This window comes from Micropterus dolomieu, linkage group LG03 (assembly GCF_021292245.1).
Source record: "Micropterus dolomieu isolate WLL.071019.BEF.003 ecotype Adirondacks linkage group LG03, ASM2129224v1, whole genome shotgun sequence".
Lineage (NCBI taxonomy): Eukaryota > Metazoa > Chordata > Actinopteri > Centrarchiformes > Centrarchidae > Micropterus > Micropterus dolomieu.
In genome coordinates, this window is record NC_060152.1 from 5,792,525 (window position 1) to 5,807,408 (window position 14,884).

General features: G+C 38.5%; 1 protein-coding gene across 1 annotated transcript in view; it reads left to right on the forward strand.

The window, feature by feature from the left end:
- The window catches only part of LOC123968777 (thrombospondin type-1 domain-containing protein 7A), a 218,003-nt gene that overhangs the window by 78,109 nt on the left and 125,010 nt on the right, over positions 1 to 14,884 (forward strand). The window lies entirely within an intron of this gene.

Consider the following 14,884-nt stretch of genomic DNA (forward strand, 5'->3'; position numbering starts at 1 on the left):
AACAATATTCAATGATGATGAAAATTCTGATGATATTCAATGATGATGAAAATTCTGTACCATGGAAGGAGGACAGAATACACAAACAAAACAGTAGCAAAACTCCAGCACACCATTCGCACAGATAGGAAACACACAACATATATATATAACAATTTAAAATATTAAAAGAAGAAGGGAAGGTATTGAAGTGAATTCCCATTATAAGGCAAAGAGTAAGCGAAAAGGAAAATGCATGTTCTGAAAGATTTTTGAGAGCTGCTGAAAATGAACATGCATGTTTCAAGAGCAGAGCATTATCACCACACACTGTCTCCACTTTAGTAATGTTTTAACACCCTAATTAGTTAGTTATTTAACCGTTTTCATTGCAACTTACCTCTCATAACTGAGTGGAACCACATCTTCAGTAAAAGAGAAACTGAAACTGAGAAACTGAAAATGCACAAGGATGATGAGGACAGTAACAGAGAGGGAGGTTCAGACTAGACAAGCCACTCCTGGTGACATCTGTTCTGTCAAAAGCTTTATCCTGTAGCATGGAAATTGACAGCATTAACTTTTAGTGGTGCTTGACACTATAATGTTCTCTTGTCAGAGTAGATTCCCAGTGCCTCTCACGTATGGGTTGACCCCATCGGGACACTGTTATTTATAAATGGAAAGTGGAAGGAATATGAGAGGGAAAGAGAGAAATGGAAAAGGCGAGGAGAATGGAGTTGATGGAATGGGTGTGAAAGAGGAAGAGTGCTGCAGAGACAACAGAGACCCACTGTGAAAATGAATGCAGCCTCTTTGGATGGGGCAGCACACTCAAGGGAGAGAAATAATAAGACTTCCCTTGGTGTACTCTGCTGCCAAAATGCTATGATTAATCAAGTCAGAGCTCCTCTCTTTATTAACGCTGATCATATATTGCCAGCCGCAGGGTTTTCCTACACGACTTTAAGGATGAGGGAGAGGAGCACTCTTCAATTTCATCTGAAATTTATTTCCATCTGTCAGGTTAGATTTTTCCGCGATATTGCCAGTATACCCTGATATGTCTGTCAAAGTCTGCTTGTCAAAAGAACTGGCTGACTTTTAAACTGCCACCATCAAACATCCTTCAAAGACACCATGTTGGCCTTTGAGGCAATACTGTTTCATACCAGTCGAGTTTGATCGTGTCAGTTCAGTCTAGGATATAAAGTCTAGAATTTTATTTCCACTGTAGATCAATCTAAGTAAATACAGCAACATCAGCTGAAGTATATGAGCAATAATAGTTCAAAGCACCTCTTATCTTTAAAAGAAAATAGCTTTACTTTATGTTCTCTGCAAATCCTATATCAAAGCAGAAGCTCACATCATCCATTCATTCCTTCAAATGTCTTTTCCCAATGTCATTGCTGAGTATGGGGAAAGTATTGCACAGTAGTGTTTGATTCCCCCCCAAAAAACATGGTGTTTAAGAAGAGGGTCCAGGGCAGCTATTGAACTGCTTTGATCCTCCGCCTACTGGGGTGCCTGTGAAAGTGGCTCTTTGGAGTGAAGAACATTCTGTCAAAGGTCTCGTCTACAAAATGCAACTCTGCTGATACTCCAAATCCAAGTCCAAGAGAAACACTCTTTCATATGAAATTTAGTTTTTACTTCCTCAAGTATGGATTGCAGGTGAGTTGGCTTTCGTCAGAAAAGCATGTTCACCCAAAAAACACATTACAATGAGATGTGCTTCTTGATTCCACAAACATACCCAACTGGCGATCAAATATCATTCTATATTAGATTTATGAGTTTAGATGAAGGACGATTGTTTTCTGTGGTTGTGTTTTGGGTTATCCTCCTGGAGCAGAGGGCTTTTGACAGTGTAATTCTTCTGTTCTTCCTGCTGCTTTGATAGTTTTTGAGATTGTCTTTGTCCGTCATAATTTATGCATGTGTTTTAATGTCTGATAAACTGTCAAACTGTGGCTGCAATTTAAGATTATTTTCATTATAGATTTATTTGCCAATTATTTTCTTGATTAATCACTTACCAGCAATAATTTAGTCTATAAAATATTAGAAAGTTGTTTTTTTGTTTTTTTTAGAATTTTAGAAGAACCGGTGAATGTTTGAAAGGACCATAAATGACAGAAACTATTCATCAATATGAATTAAGTTGATTAATTTTCTGGCAAATAAATAACCGTTTCAGTTCTAATTTAAACCGGCCTCTCTGGATCGCATTTAAATTTGTCACTGCTGCCTCTTGCAACACACCCACGGCGATCAGAATTCTGCTAACTGAATGCAAATACCAGTAACCTAATGCAAATCTGTTTTCAAATATTCTGCAGACATGCAAACTACAAATATGTGGGAATCTTTTTTAAATCTGTATCCAAGACTGGCTTTGTGCTGCTGTTTATATTGCATCATTTGATGCATTTCATGAGTTGAGGCACAGGTTTCAATCTGAAATTGCTGAACCACTTACTAGTCCTGTGTTATTACAGATAGAAATTACATATTGAGCAGTCAGTGTAAAAATATGCAGCCATGGTGTAGCCATTCTCTTTTCAGTAGCATCTGCATAGCGTCCAACATGTGAGTGAGACACATCTGGTCTGCAGCATCATTAACCCACATTTATTCCCAGAAAGCACAGTGTTGTCACAGCGAACGCCCTGCGTGTACAGGCACACAGACACAAACAAACAAATCCCAAACACCCACTTGTTCCGCACTCAGATGCTGTATTCATTCACATTTGCCGGCTCCTTTGCTCCCTCGTTTGCTTTTGAACAGATGGAGCCATAAGTTAGCATGTTAAGGTCACTGCTGCCACACCCATGTTGACTCTTATCTCTCTCTCTCTGTCCCCCTGTTGTGGTTCATGTCACAGCAGCTTGCCCACCTGGCTGTACTCCCACACCCCTCTGCCCTCCTGTCCCACTCACGGGCGATTACAACTCTAATCCATATTTAATGGATTCAGCACGCTCTCTCCTCCTTTCCTGATGCCTGCCCCTGATTAAGCCTCCACTGTTTTACGATCCAGATGTTTCGACTGGATCGAGGAAGAGAGTTAGGTGTCTACGTTAGATCAGTCTTTTACGGTTTAAGTTGAGAGAATTGATTGGCTCCCCGGGCGGCTTGTTCAATCACAGCTACAGAGAAGCTATTATCTTGTATAATCCGATTGTGTTGTCTGTGCTTACACGGACACTGAAGAAAACAGTTTGATCGCTCTGCTGTCGCCAACTCAGGATTGATGACAAACAGGCGGGAGGGAAGAGATTCATGTGTTTATTGATGATGACGGTGTGTCAAGCTGCAAATACAGAAGAGGTTCAAGTGTTCGCCATGATTGTTTTCTCTAGATTCGGATCCATGTAAGGAAACAAAATATCAAACGCTCACACAAACCAACTCGTCTTTAGATGTTGGTGGAGTGTGTGCGTTGTCTATGTGCCTGTATGTGCGTGTGTGTAAATTGCTTGAGAAAATGCATATGCTCAAAGCACCCATCTCCCTTCTGTCATTGTGTGTGTGTGTGTGTGTGTGTGTGTGTGTGTGTGAGATCACATGCTCAGTGGCCCCATCTCCTCTTTCTCCTCTCATGTTTACCTGGAGCAGCGCAGCAGTGAAATCAAAGGGCAGAAACAGAGAGTTGTGTGCTCATTTATCTCAGCACCCTCAGTTGGAGGGTGGCAGTTTTTACAGCTCACACCTCCTAGTGCGATCATAGCACTCAGCGAGCGTGTGGTGTGTGTTTGCCGTCACCTTGGACCTCCTGCTCTCCTTGATCTATCCGGTACTGATATGCTTCTTGCAGTGCACTATGAGCAGTCCATTAGCTTCTCTCACATTGCAGTAAGCAGGAAGGATTTTAATATTGTGTTACTGTTCCTTGAAAGCTTTGTTCTTTTTTTTTCATCAGCTAATTTATGGAGGAAACTGAGGCAGTGGGTGTCTCATTTATACATAATGATATTCCTTGTGATGTCACTCCCTGTTATCTCGTCTCTGACTGAGATGACATGGAGACGTGAGGAAGATCAGATGAGAGCCACATGATGAAATGCATGTACTGTGCAGGTTAGGTGCAAAAGTCTGATCCCTGATACGCAAGGCTTTTGAGTGTATGCGTTCCTGTAATCAATGGCACCTTGTCCCAGTGCTGGTTAAAAGTTAAAAAGTTACTACGTTAACATACACACACACACACACACACACACACACACACAAAACTTGCAGCATCCAGATCTATCTATCATCTTGCCAGCAGATGGAGAAAACTGTTTTATGCTTGAGTTTGAGAGTCTTACCAACCACAGCTGCACCGGGAGGACTGTTTATCTTCAAACATGCAGATGAAGCAGACATTTGAACATCGTTAGAAATAGTAGATACATATAAATTACACAACTGCAAAACTCACATCCATTTCTAAAGTTTATTAACATACAGGAAGTTTTGTGCCCTTTATCTGGAGAGACATAGAATGAAGGTTTGGAGGTCAGGGTGGTCGACATACCATAGGATATATCATGTCTGCTTTTCATGCTAGAGACATATAATTGACTTTTGACTCTGACTTTTTAATTGCCATAACCACAGTCTTTTCCTAAACTTACTGAATTGTTTCAGCTGCCTAAAAGTCTAGGCAACTGAAACACAGGATTATGGTCTATTTGCCATAACCACAATATTTCTCTAACATTAACCATACTGTAGTTGGCATTTACAGATATTGTAGAAAGTGAGAATTAAATTACAAACATATAAATATTTTTCAATATATTTGTTGTTTTTTGAACAGCTTTTGATGATTACCTACTTAGACAATGTTGGTTTGTTATGTACTATTTAATTTCAAGTAAGGAGGTATGCACTTAACCAGTTGAAGTTGTATCCACACCTTTAGTAATATAAGACTATTTAATGACACACTTGAGTCTGATTCCTCTGTACCTGAGAAAAAGCTAATTTGGGTTCGAAACACTGTCAATATCACCCTCACCTTGCATTCACCTGTGTAAATAAACAAAGAACATATAGAAATTAACATTATTTATTATTACTATTATTATTTATTTAGCTTAACATACCGTACTATGCCTGTAAAGATTCTCAGTCATCCAGGTCATAGTTATCCAAGGAAGTATACAAGTATAAAGGGCAACTGGCCTTGGTTGCAGATACTTGAAGATGTTTCATCCAAGAGCCTCTTGGATGAAACATCTTCAAAAGCGGCATTATGAAATTAAACTTGACATCGTGTGTTATCAGAGAAAATTTCATAATGAAATGACTTTTGAAAAAAGGTTATTTTGAAATAAAGTGTTAATAATGTCATTAAACATTTCATATTAATTATGTAATGTTATTTCAGAATGTCTTTTTTTAAATTTAATATTGAACATTTTAGGGTTCCATACTGTGTGGCCAGTTTGTGTTTAAAATGTGTTAAAAAAATCTTTAATGGTTGCATGTAATTGACACACTTGACAATATATCTACAACTTTGCAGCACTGAAGAGAAATGGAAAATCATAAAATATTACCATGCAAAATAAAGGAGTAAAAATAACCTACTTCTTTCTCTGTTGATATGCTTGCTAGAGAATGAAATGACTTGTACTGCCGGAAGCTCGTTCAATGCACCGTCCTCCAGCACTCAACTGTCGACATTGTGAACAGGAAAAGGGCTTGAAAGTGACTCCAAACTCAAATTTTTATGAAAAGTTCTTGCTCTGAAACAGAGCATTGGTTGGGAAGTGAGTTTTTAAAGTCAAAAATCTGGTGAAGTAGATGTCTTACAGCAACCCCAACATAATATTACATCATTATATTATGCCAGTTTGAGAGTAGTAAATATTTCACAGGTAAAAGCTTTTATCCACAGCAGAGATGTCTCTTTTAAGTTATCAGAAAGATAAATAAAAATATTAAATGTAAAAAATTAATGTTCATTAAAGCACAAATTAAACACACATTAACGAGCGACGAAAGTAATGGCTCAGGACAAGCTTTAATTCTAAAATATGTTGCATATTTGCATGCTCTGTATAAACTGTAAGTATTCTCTACTTGTTTCCTTACTAATTGAATAGCTTCAAATTACTTCATTGTTTGTTAGACCTTTTTACACATGAGCTGTGTTTCTTTTTTTCATGCTTACAGTAAACAGTAGTAATAGAAGAACATATTCACAGCCAAGCCATTCTGCCCTGGCTTACAGTAACCATAAATGTCCAAGCACATGTAGTTGCCATATGGAAGTGATGGCAGCTTTCCCACCGCTCATGCAGTTGAGTAGCTCCAAATGCACACCAAACCTGCTGCTGTGTAACTGCGCGTTGTCACTTAATGTTGTTGGACAGGGATTTATGCATCTGCAGAAGTGTACAAACAGTTGCTTGGTGTTATTGATTTGCCCTTTGGTCAATCTGTTACCAACAGCAAATTATGTCTTTGGGGAGCTTTTTAAAATATCTCCTCTTTTAAAGGATTATGGTAATTCAAAGGTTGTATACAGTTTAGTATTAATTATGGATGTTGACTTTTCACACTTCAGTAATGGTGTTCAGCAAATTGAGGTTTTATGCTGATAAAAGTGCATTTTTACTTGAGTCATTAATCAGCAGTTATTCTTTCTTTGACATATATACGATAGTTAATAACGTCTTGACAAATTCAAAGCTGCTGACAGAAAGTGAAGAAAAAAACCAACTGTAAGTGTCCTTTTAGAAAATCAAATGAAGAGACCTTTACACCAAAGAAAGGCAAGAAATGTCCAGAGCCATGTCTGTCCTGTGACTGCCATCAATATCCTAGCAACCATCTCCCAGGGGCTCTATAATCTACCCTATCTAGCCAATTAACAAGTGGGAATGGTGTAAGAGTGGGGTCAGAGGAGCAGAGAACGGGATCTGGGCTTTAGATCTGGAAATCTGGAAAGGCTTGAGACTGAGATCACAGTGTCATCACTTCCACTCGACACCCCAGCTATTTCTGTGGTGCGCAGGTGGCGTCTTGCTCCCCATGTTCATTTCTGCCTCTTGATTTGATTAGGTGCAGCGCCACTTGTCAGTCTGCTGTCGTGCGGAAAGAACAGCCACTGAGCTCTGGCCACCTGCCTGCCGTTAAGCTGTTTCAGTCTTGGTGGCTGGACAACAGAGCAAGGTTAACCACTGCATACGCCTTAAATTAACCAAATTAAACTGACTGAGAGAGGGCTTTCTGCTTGAAAGCTAATGTTCACAGCAAGATTGTTGGATCTGCCTTCATCTGGCAGAATCGTTCAGGTATGCGCTGAATCAAATTCACCCCATCTCAGAGAAGGCCTTCATCTGCCTCCACAGTTTGACAGTTATTCACCACTTGTGAAAGGCAGACAATAACGTCAATGCTCTATACCCTGTGCTACTTTTATCTCGCAGGGATGCCATAGTGGGAGTATCACTGCTATTCCTTAGCGCATAGGATGCATGCAGCAGCTCCCATTTATTATTCACTGTTTTTCTTCTTAGTTGCAGAGATGACATTGAGTTGGTCATTTTTTTATATATGGGATCTCCTATGCGAATCCACTACTGTATTCTGTAAGACAGATGGGCAACATTTTATACTAAACTACTGTATGTAAAACGAAGCGTCAGAACAAAGGCTTCCATACTGTACACTGTAGTAAATATGATATGCATACAGAGATGCACACATACTGCATAGTAAACATGGAACCATGTGAACAGCAGCTGCACCAGAAACCTATTCTTTTCACTCAATCAAGGGAGACTGACTGATTCTGACAAGTGTGCCCAAACCTCTCTGGCATTATATGCTCACACCTCCACATGCGTAGGCATTGGCACAAATTAGCACAAGCAAGAGGCTGATGTCCTATGGGAGAGGCAGCTGTCAGTCTTTAGATCTATTCTTGGCTCAGGGAGTCTTCACACAACTGGGGTAGTGAGGGAGCCTGACAGGTTTTATAGTAATCAATCACTTGTCCCACGGCTGTTTCACAATTTGATATGAGCGACGACAAAGAGAAATAAAAGGAACATATTATTCGAAGGTATCAAAGGCGAGAGTTGTGTTTGCCTCTTCAAAGGATTAAAAGGAATAACTGTCTATAACATGAAAAAACATAAATAGTCCCATGCTTTACCATTCACAGTAGAGACCAGAAATATTGGCAACTCAGCCACAAGATGCTAAAATGTATCCCTTCTGCCCTTTCTCTTTATGTCCCCCCTGCCAACATGTTGTGCAATTATAGCTCAACATCCTAACAAGACCTCCCTGTGGACCGCCAGTCAGTGACGCTGTCAATTTGGTAGCAGAGATGGCTGGAAATGTCTCATTACTCTGCTGAGCACAAGCAGCAGAAACTCCTCTCAATGAAGCACAGTTAACTCTGTGTGAACTTTCCTGTCAAAAAAAATAGTGATTATAAAGGAATAATGCAAGGTACCAGAAGCTACCTCTATCTGACCTTTGTCTCCAAAAAGAATAAATAAATTACAGTTTGTATTTTTGCAGAACAAACAGGTGAGTGGGGTCGTGGAAAGTTCACTCTTGTCGCCGTACACACTTTCTGCACACAAAAGGCATCTGTCCTCTAGTTTAGTATGTAAGTTGTAAAAAATTTACAGATGTGCAGGCTCCGTAGGATTACAGAGATATTTTTTTTCACATTTTATTAATGCAGTACTTCAAATGCAGCATCTGCTTGCTACATATGACCTATTTTACTCATAAGGAATTCAAGCCAAGTGAAGTCAAATTTATTCACACTCAGTTGCGGGAAGGATTTTCGCTAAGTAAATGAAAAACAAAGACAAGCAACAGAGATGAAACAAAAGAGAGTGTTTCTGATTGCAATTTGGGGGCATGATTATGAAATTCAAAGGTTTCACCCTGATTTCACCTTCTTATTCTCTGTTTTCATCATACACTTCAGCGTGACACGAAATGAAGGCAAGCATGAAAAGAGCTAACAGAAGGCGGTGGGTCGATGTGGTGGTACGATCACAGTCTGTCTGATTTGGCCTGCTGTGTGCATGCATGTGTGTGTGTTTGAATGTTTGAGTGCGTGCATATGTGTGCATGCTTTGAATCAAGCTTGGCTCTGAAATCCATGTTCTCTGTCCAACACCTCCCACCTCCCTACTGCTGCCGAATCGGAGTCCAAGAAGGATCCCCCATAGGCCCTGAAAAGTGGGACTGTACCTCAATAAGTTTAGCAGCAACTGGCCTAGAACGGTTACTTTCTTAAATCCAGTATGCTTAGCTGATTGGTAAAACACGAAACCCTGCTGTTACTTGAATTAACAACCTGACAGGCGGTAATTTTCCATCAATGTTGCATCACTAGGGCTTTAATTAACTAAAACAAAAGAGTGTTGCAGACTTCATTTCTTCAATTATAATAAATTCCAAACTTTCAAAGCCTTACTCTTGTGGACAACTATGTAAATTTGTGTAAATTTGATGTAGATTCATCAACAAAGTTTTAAACATGTTAATGCCACCTTCCCACTGCTACGCCCCCATGATTTTGAAAAACAATAGGCAACAAAAAATTATTGTGTAGGATATTCACATAATAGCTGTCACGTGTACCAATCCGGCTGGACTGTGATGCTTTAGTATAAAACAATAGTTTGTTAAAAAACGTGATATTGATAGTCTTTCTTTGAAAGGTTTTCCATAGTGTTGTTAATTAAACATGTTCTATTTTGCTCTTGTTTATTCATCTGTGTCAAACAGAATTTCATGAAGGACAATTTGGTGGTTCAGTAACGTCTCATTTGGAAAGAAAGTGGTGACCTTCACGATAACAGCTAAACTTTGGGATTCAGACTGAAAAGATGAATGTGTTTTTAGCCACGTTAGCAGCATGGCTCCAGGGCATGACAGCCATGTCAGTTGTTTCATCTCGTGTCGGGTACAGACTTGGTACGTTGCACATAGTTGTTGATTGTTGATCTTTGTTGTTGTATATTTTTATGTTGTCAGTTTATATATTTATATGTACACAATATTCTCTTCCGTTGCGTTACTTCAGAATAATGCTCATGTATATATTTGTAACGTTGTTCTTCCATTCCATATTTATATATTTCTACATTTATTTATGTTGACTGTATGTTTGTCTATGTGTAGCACCTTATCACCACAGCAAATTCCTCGTATGTGTAGAACACTACTTGGCAATAAAGTTCCTTCTGATTCTGATTCTGAATTGGTCGTCCACCACTTTCATCAAGATTAAAATATCCCAACAACTATTGGATGGATTGGCATGAAATGTTGTACAGACATTAATGGTCCCCAGAGGATGAATCCTTACTTACTAAGTACTTAACGCACTTAAGATATTTTAAATTACCTCTCACAAATGACATGCACAAAATTCTGGATTTCATCTTTAACTGGGATGCAGTATTTATACACAAAAGGCAGAACTAGTTTTTCTGTTGTCTCATACAGGTTTGGGATATGTTTAAATGTTTTGTTATGGAATACATTATTTTATTTTATTGCAAAGTCTCTGTCTTAGTATTGTTGTATCTTAGTGCCGCCTCTAGTACATAGGTACTCTGGGTGGGGCTCTCTGGAAATGTCCTTAAGTGGTTCAAGTCATATCATTGCAAACTGTGTCCGAGCAGAGGGTCTACAAATATCCATCTTAGGACCCCTCTTGTTTAACATCTATATGCTCCCTTTAGGCCAAATAATAAAAAATAATAAAGTATATTATTATAATTACGCAGATGACATGCATATCTACATTTAATTTACACCAGGTAACTATGAACCTGTTGGATCTTTATGTAACTGCATCAAAGAAATCCTTCACTGGATGAAGCAAAAATGTTTCCAACTAAATACAGATAAGACCAAGGTAGATTGTATTTAGATCACAGAAAGACAAGTCAAGATAGAAACCTTGGCGTTATCTGGGTATGGAATAGTCACATCAAATCCGTCACTTCATCTGCTTACTACTATCTAAAAAAGTATTTCTAGAATCAGAGGAGTACTGTCTGTAAGCTTACCCACGCATTTATTTCCAGTAGATTGGATTACTGCAATGGTCTATTCACGGCTTTCAAAAATGGCCATTCAGCAACTCCAATGTAGTCAGAATGCTGCTGCCAGGGTCCTGACGAAAACTAGGAAATACAACCACATTACACCAGTTCTTAAATCCTTACATTGGCTACCAGTCACATATAATATTCCACAAAATCTTGCTGCTCATCTACAAATCACTCACAAATGTGGCTCTGGGCCCATATATATCTCTGATATGCTTGTGCCCTACGAACCCTTGAGAAGCTAAAACCTTTACTATTTAACACAGCTATCTCCACTCAATTAAGTCAGTAGTCGATATAATGGCTTTATTTATTTGGATGTGATTAATAACTTTATTTTTCATGTGTTTAATTTGAGTCACAAATGCTGACGGTGTATAATTGGAATATTATTTAAATAAGCTACAGAAAAGGTAAAGAAATGTGGACTAATAGTTACACTTCAATAGTTTTTCACTACATAGAAATTAATACTGAGCTGATGTGTTTTCTGTTTTTCCTGGTTGCATTTAAAGGTTATCAACCTATTAAACTCCACTGATGATGTATGAATTACAACTGATGGTTGTGGAAAACTAAATAAATTCAAAGAAAGAAGATTTTAAGGAGCGAGGTTTCCAAGTGTCCTCTGTCATCTCCTAAGCCTTTTTCGAGTTTAAGGCAGTCACTGAAGCCACACCCCAGATAACTCGACACTCATATAGACATATACTCTTTATATTTAATATTTGGGTCCTCACAATCTAATTTATGTTGTCCCAGGTGTACAAATTGGTCTGCAGTTTAGCTGATGTGTCATGTGGTATTGATAGTCAGTACCGACAGGAAGAACAAAAACAGAATATTGTGTGCCAAGAGTTATATTCAAGAATAAGATATTTATTATTTGAAGGATGTGACGCCTGTCTTAGCACTATGTGCTAGTACAAAGGCTAAATGACAATGACTTCCCATGTTTAAATCTGACAATAACTTAGATAAGCGATAGGTGATCAACAATGTGTAATATTTGGGATAGAAGTCTTTTATAATATTATGGTAAAGGTAATGGTTAAGTAAAGATTAAAAAAACATCTTGGCTTTGCTTTTAAATAGCCTTATATTGCTTGCCTGTACTTTTACACTTTTGTAAAACTGTAAACATTATACCGTTGCCATCTGTATACAGTATACTTTTTGTTTGTTTGTTTTTTGTACCATGTAAAGCACAGTGAACTGCCCTGGCATATGATTTAGTTGCCTTACTTATTATTCACCTGTCAATTTTTGACTTTGGGGAATACCCCGCTGGCATCAATCCCATTTACACCAATTGTCTTCCGTGGCACTGTAGGTGATTGTTACAGAATTATGAGATAATTGTAATTGCTTTGTTCTGTAATTCCAAGCTTTGTTGAAGCAGAAAAATTAAAACGTTCCAGTCCTAACACATGGCTCGATATGAACTGCCTGTCTGGGAATACTTGAATATCATTGTAGTTGAGCGTAACATTGAAATAATGAAACTACTGTTAGGCTTTCTTAAAAGCAGCTTGTATAAGCTTTATTTAACAATATCAGTCTTGAGTGCACAGTAATAATTACCACTGGTGTCATGTTCCATTGCGTATTCCATGTGAGCTTATTCTGATTTCCAAATGTCATTATTTTCTCATCTTGTTGCTTTATACGCCGCCTTAACAGTCTGCCAGAACAGGTTGTGTCTGTTATTAACACTCAGCTGAGACTGATAAATTCCAAATCAGTACAAATCAAAGCATGAAGCAAATAACAATAGTCTGTAATGCCTTTATTTGCACAGTTGTTTATTTACTAGCTTTTAGGTTCTCGGACAGCATGAATCTCACTGCAGTTTATTATTGAGGCAGATCCTACATTCAGTGTTTTTAAATTAGCTGATACCTAAGAGTGTAAGAGTTTTATCAAGATGATTCTCTTTGTTGTTGTGATTTACTGCATGTCCCCAGAGCTAATTTTACTAATTTTAAACCTTTTGTTTTGGGAGGCAAGGCACCCTAGTATTACTTTCCTATTGGATTGTGATGTAAAGCGCGATGCATTGTGGGAGGTGGTAATCTAATCCCCAATGCTGGCACTCCTGAGGGTGGGAAATCTCGCCATGTGATTGGAAAATTTATCTTAATAAACTGACAGCTACATCATCAAGCTGCTGTCCCCGCCCCCCCAGAGCAACAGTGGCACCTGCACAGAACAACGCATGCAGATACACTACAGAATACACGCACAGATACATAGAAAAACAACAGCAACATATGATTTCTAACAAACGCGTCCAAAACCAGTAATATTAAAGCCCACAGACGTTTCATGCTGCTTGCACTTTCCCCTCGTGTAAATTCATTCACAGATTGTCACTTATTATGTGTCTACCATCAAGAAAATCCACACAGCATGAGCTTAATCCACAAAATACAAAAGATTATCCAACTACTACATGCACATTGCTGGATATTACTGTCATAAGGGGATTTGTAAGAGCAGATGAGAAAATGTAGATATGAGTCACAGCAGGTTGACACAATAACATCTACACCTGCAGAGTATAATTCAGTAACCCTGCAGCATGCTGTAGTACCTCTGTGACATGTATGTTAAATGGTAAAGGGTCAGTTCACCCAAATAAAAAAAGGATTTTCTCAGTTGCCTCTAGTAGTGTTCATTCATGCAGATCCTTTTGATTTTATAGGTGTCGAGATATCTGTCTCTGATATTTCTGCCTTCACTCTGAAACATGGACAGAGGCGTGTGGAATTTTGACTGAATTAAATTGTTAAATGTTTAAAAATTCACCAACAATGTCTCTTTCCAGAAAGAGTATCCCTGTTACTCTGTCAGCAGTTTTCATAGGAACTCTGAAAGTAGATCCACTGAAATCTGTTGACAGTAGGTCAATGCATTATCGAGAGCAACAGGAGCATTGTGCCTGGAAAGACACATTTCTGTTGAATTTTTTAAATGTCATTTTTCAAAGCTTTCAGAAACTCTTAACTCTCCACCGCCACTGTTTTGGGATGAAAGCAAAAATCTCAGACATATATACAAAAATATTTGTATGGCTTGATACCACTAGAGGTACTATTCTACTATTGTTGTACTGTTATTACACTACTCCCTACAACATTTAAAACTGATCCACTGACCTAATAGTGCGGTATCTGTCGAAATTATTTTGTGCTGACCTTTATGTAACAATAGCAGCACTAACAACAATATTTTGCTGTCTCAGTGACAAATACATTTTAATTCCTGTGGATGCTTTTCAAGAAAAGTTACTCACTTTCGTCTTTTGCCCGCTCAGGTTGAATTAAAAGCTTTTACTTTGACAATAAAAACAGTCTAGTCTAGTAGAGTCTAGTAGCCTGTTTGACACACCTCTGAAATAGCCGTCAGGTAAACAAGCACAGGAATTTCCTCTCTCTGGAGATACTGGGGAAATAAAAAAGCGGTAGGTTGGTAGATGCAAATCAAACGGCACAACACACGTGCTGCAGCACATGCTTTGTTGTGTGCATGTGAAACCGTCGCTTCATAATCAATTTGTTGAAGAGGGACAAATGGGAATAAAAAATTGCTATGATGGAAAACCTTTTTGCATATTATTACTTCTTCTTCTTCTTCTTCAAACCTACGTATTCAACGTAGTGACAAGCTTCTACACTGCCAGAATTCTATAAGAAGAAGAAAAATGTAGTGACGAAATACGGTCTGTAGAGCAGTTAGTCCATTTTCTACTGTAGAAACATGGCGACGCAACATGGCGACGACCATGTGAGGGGGAC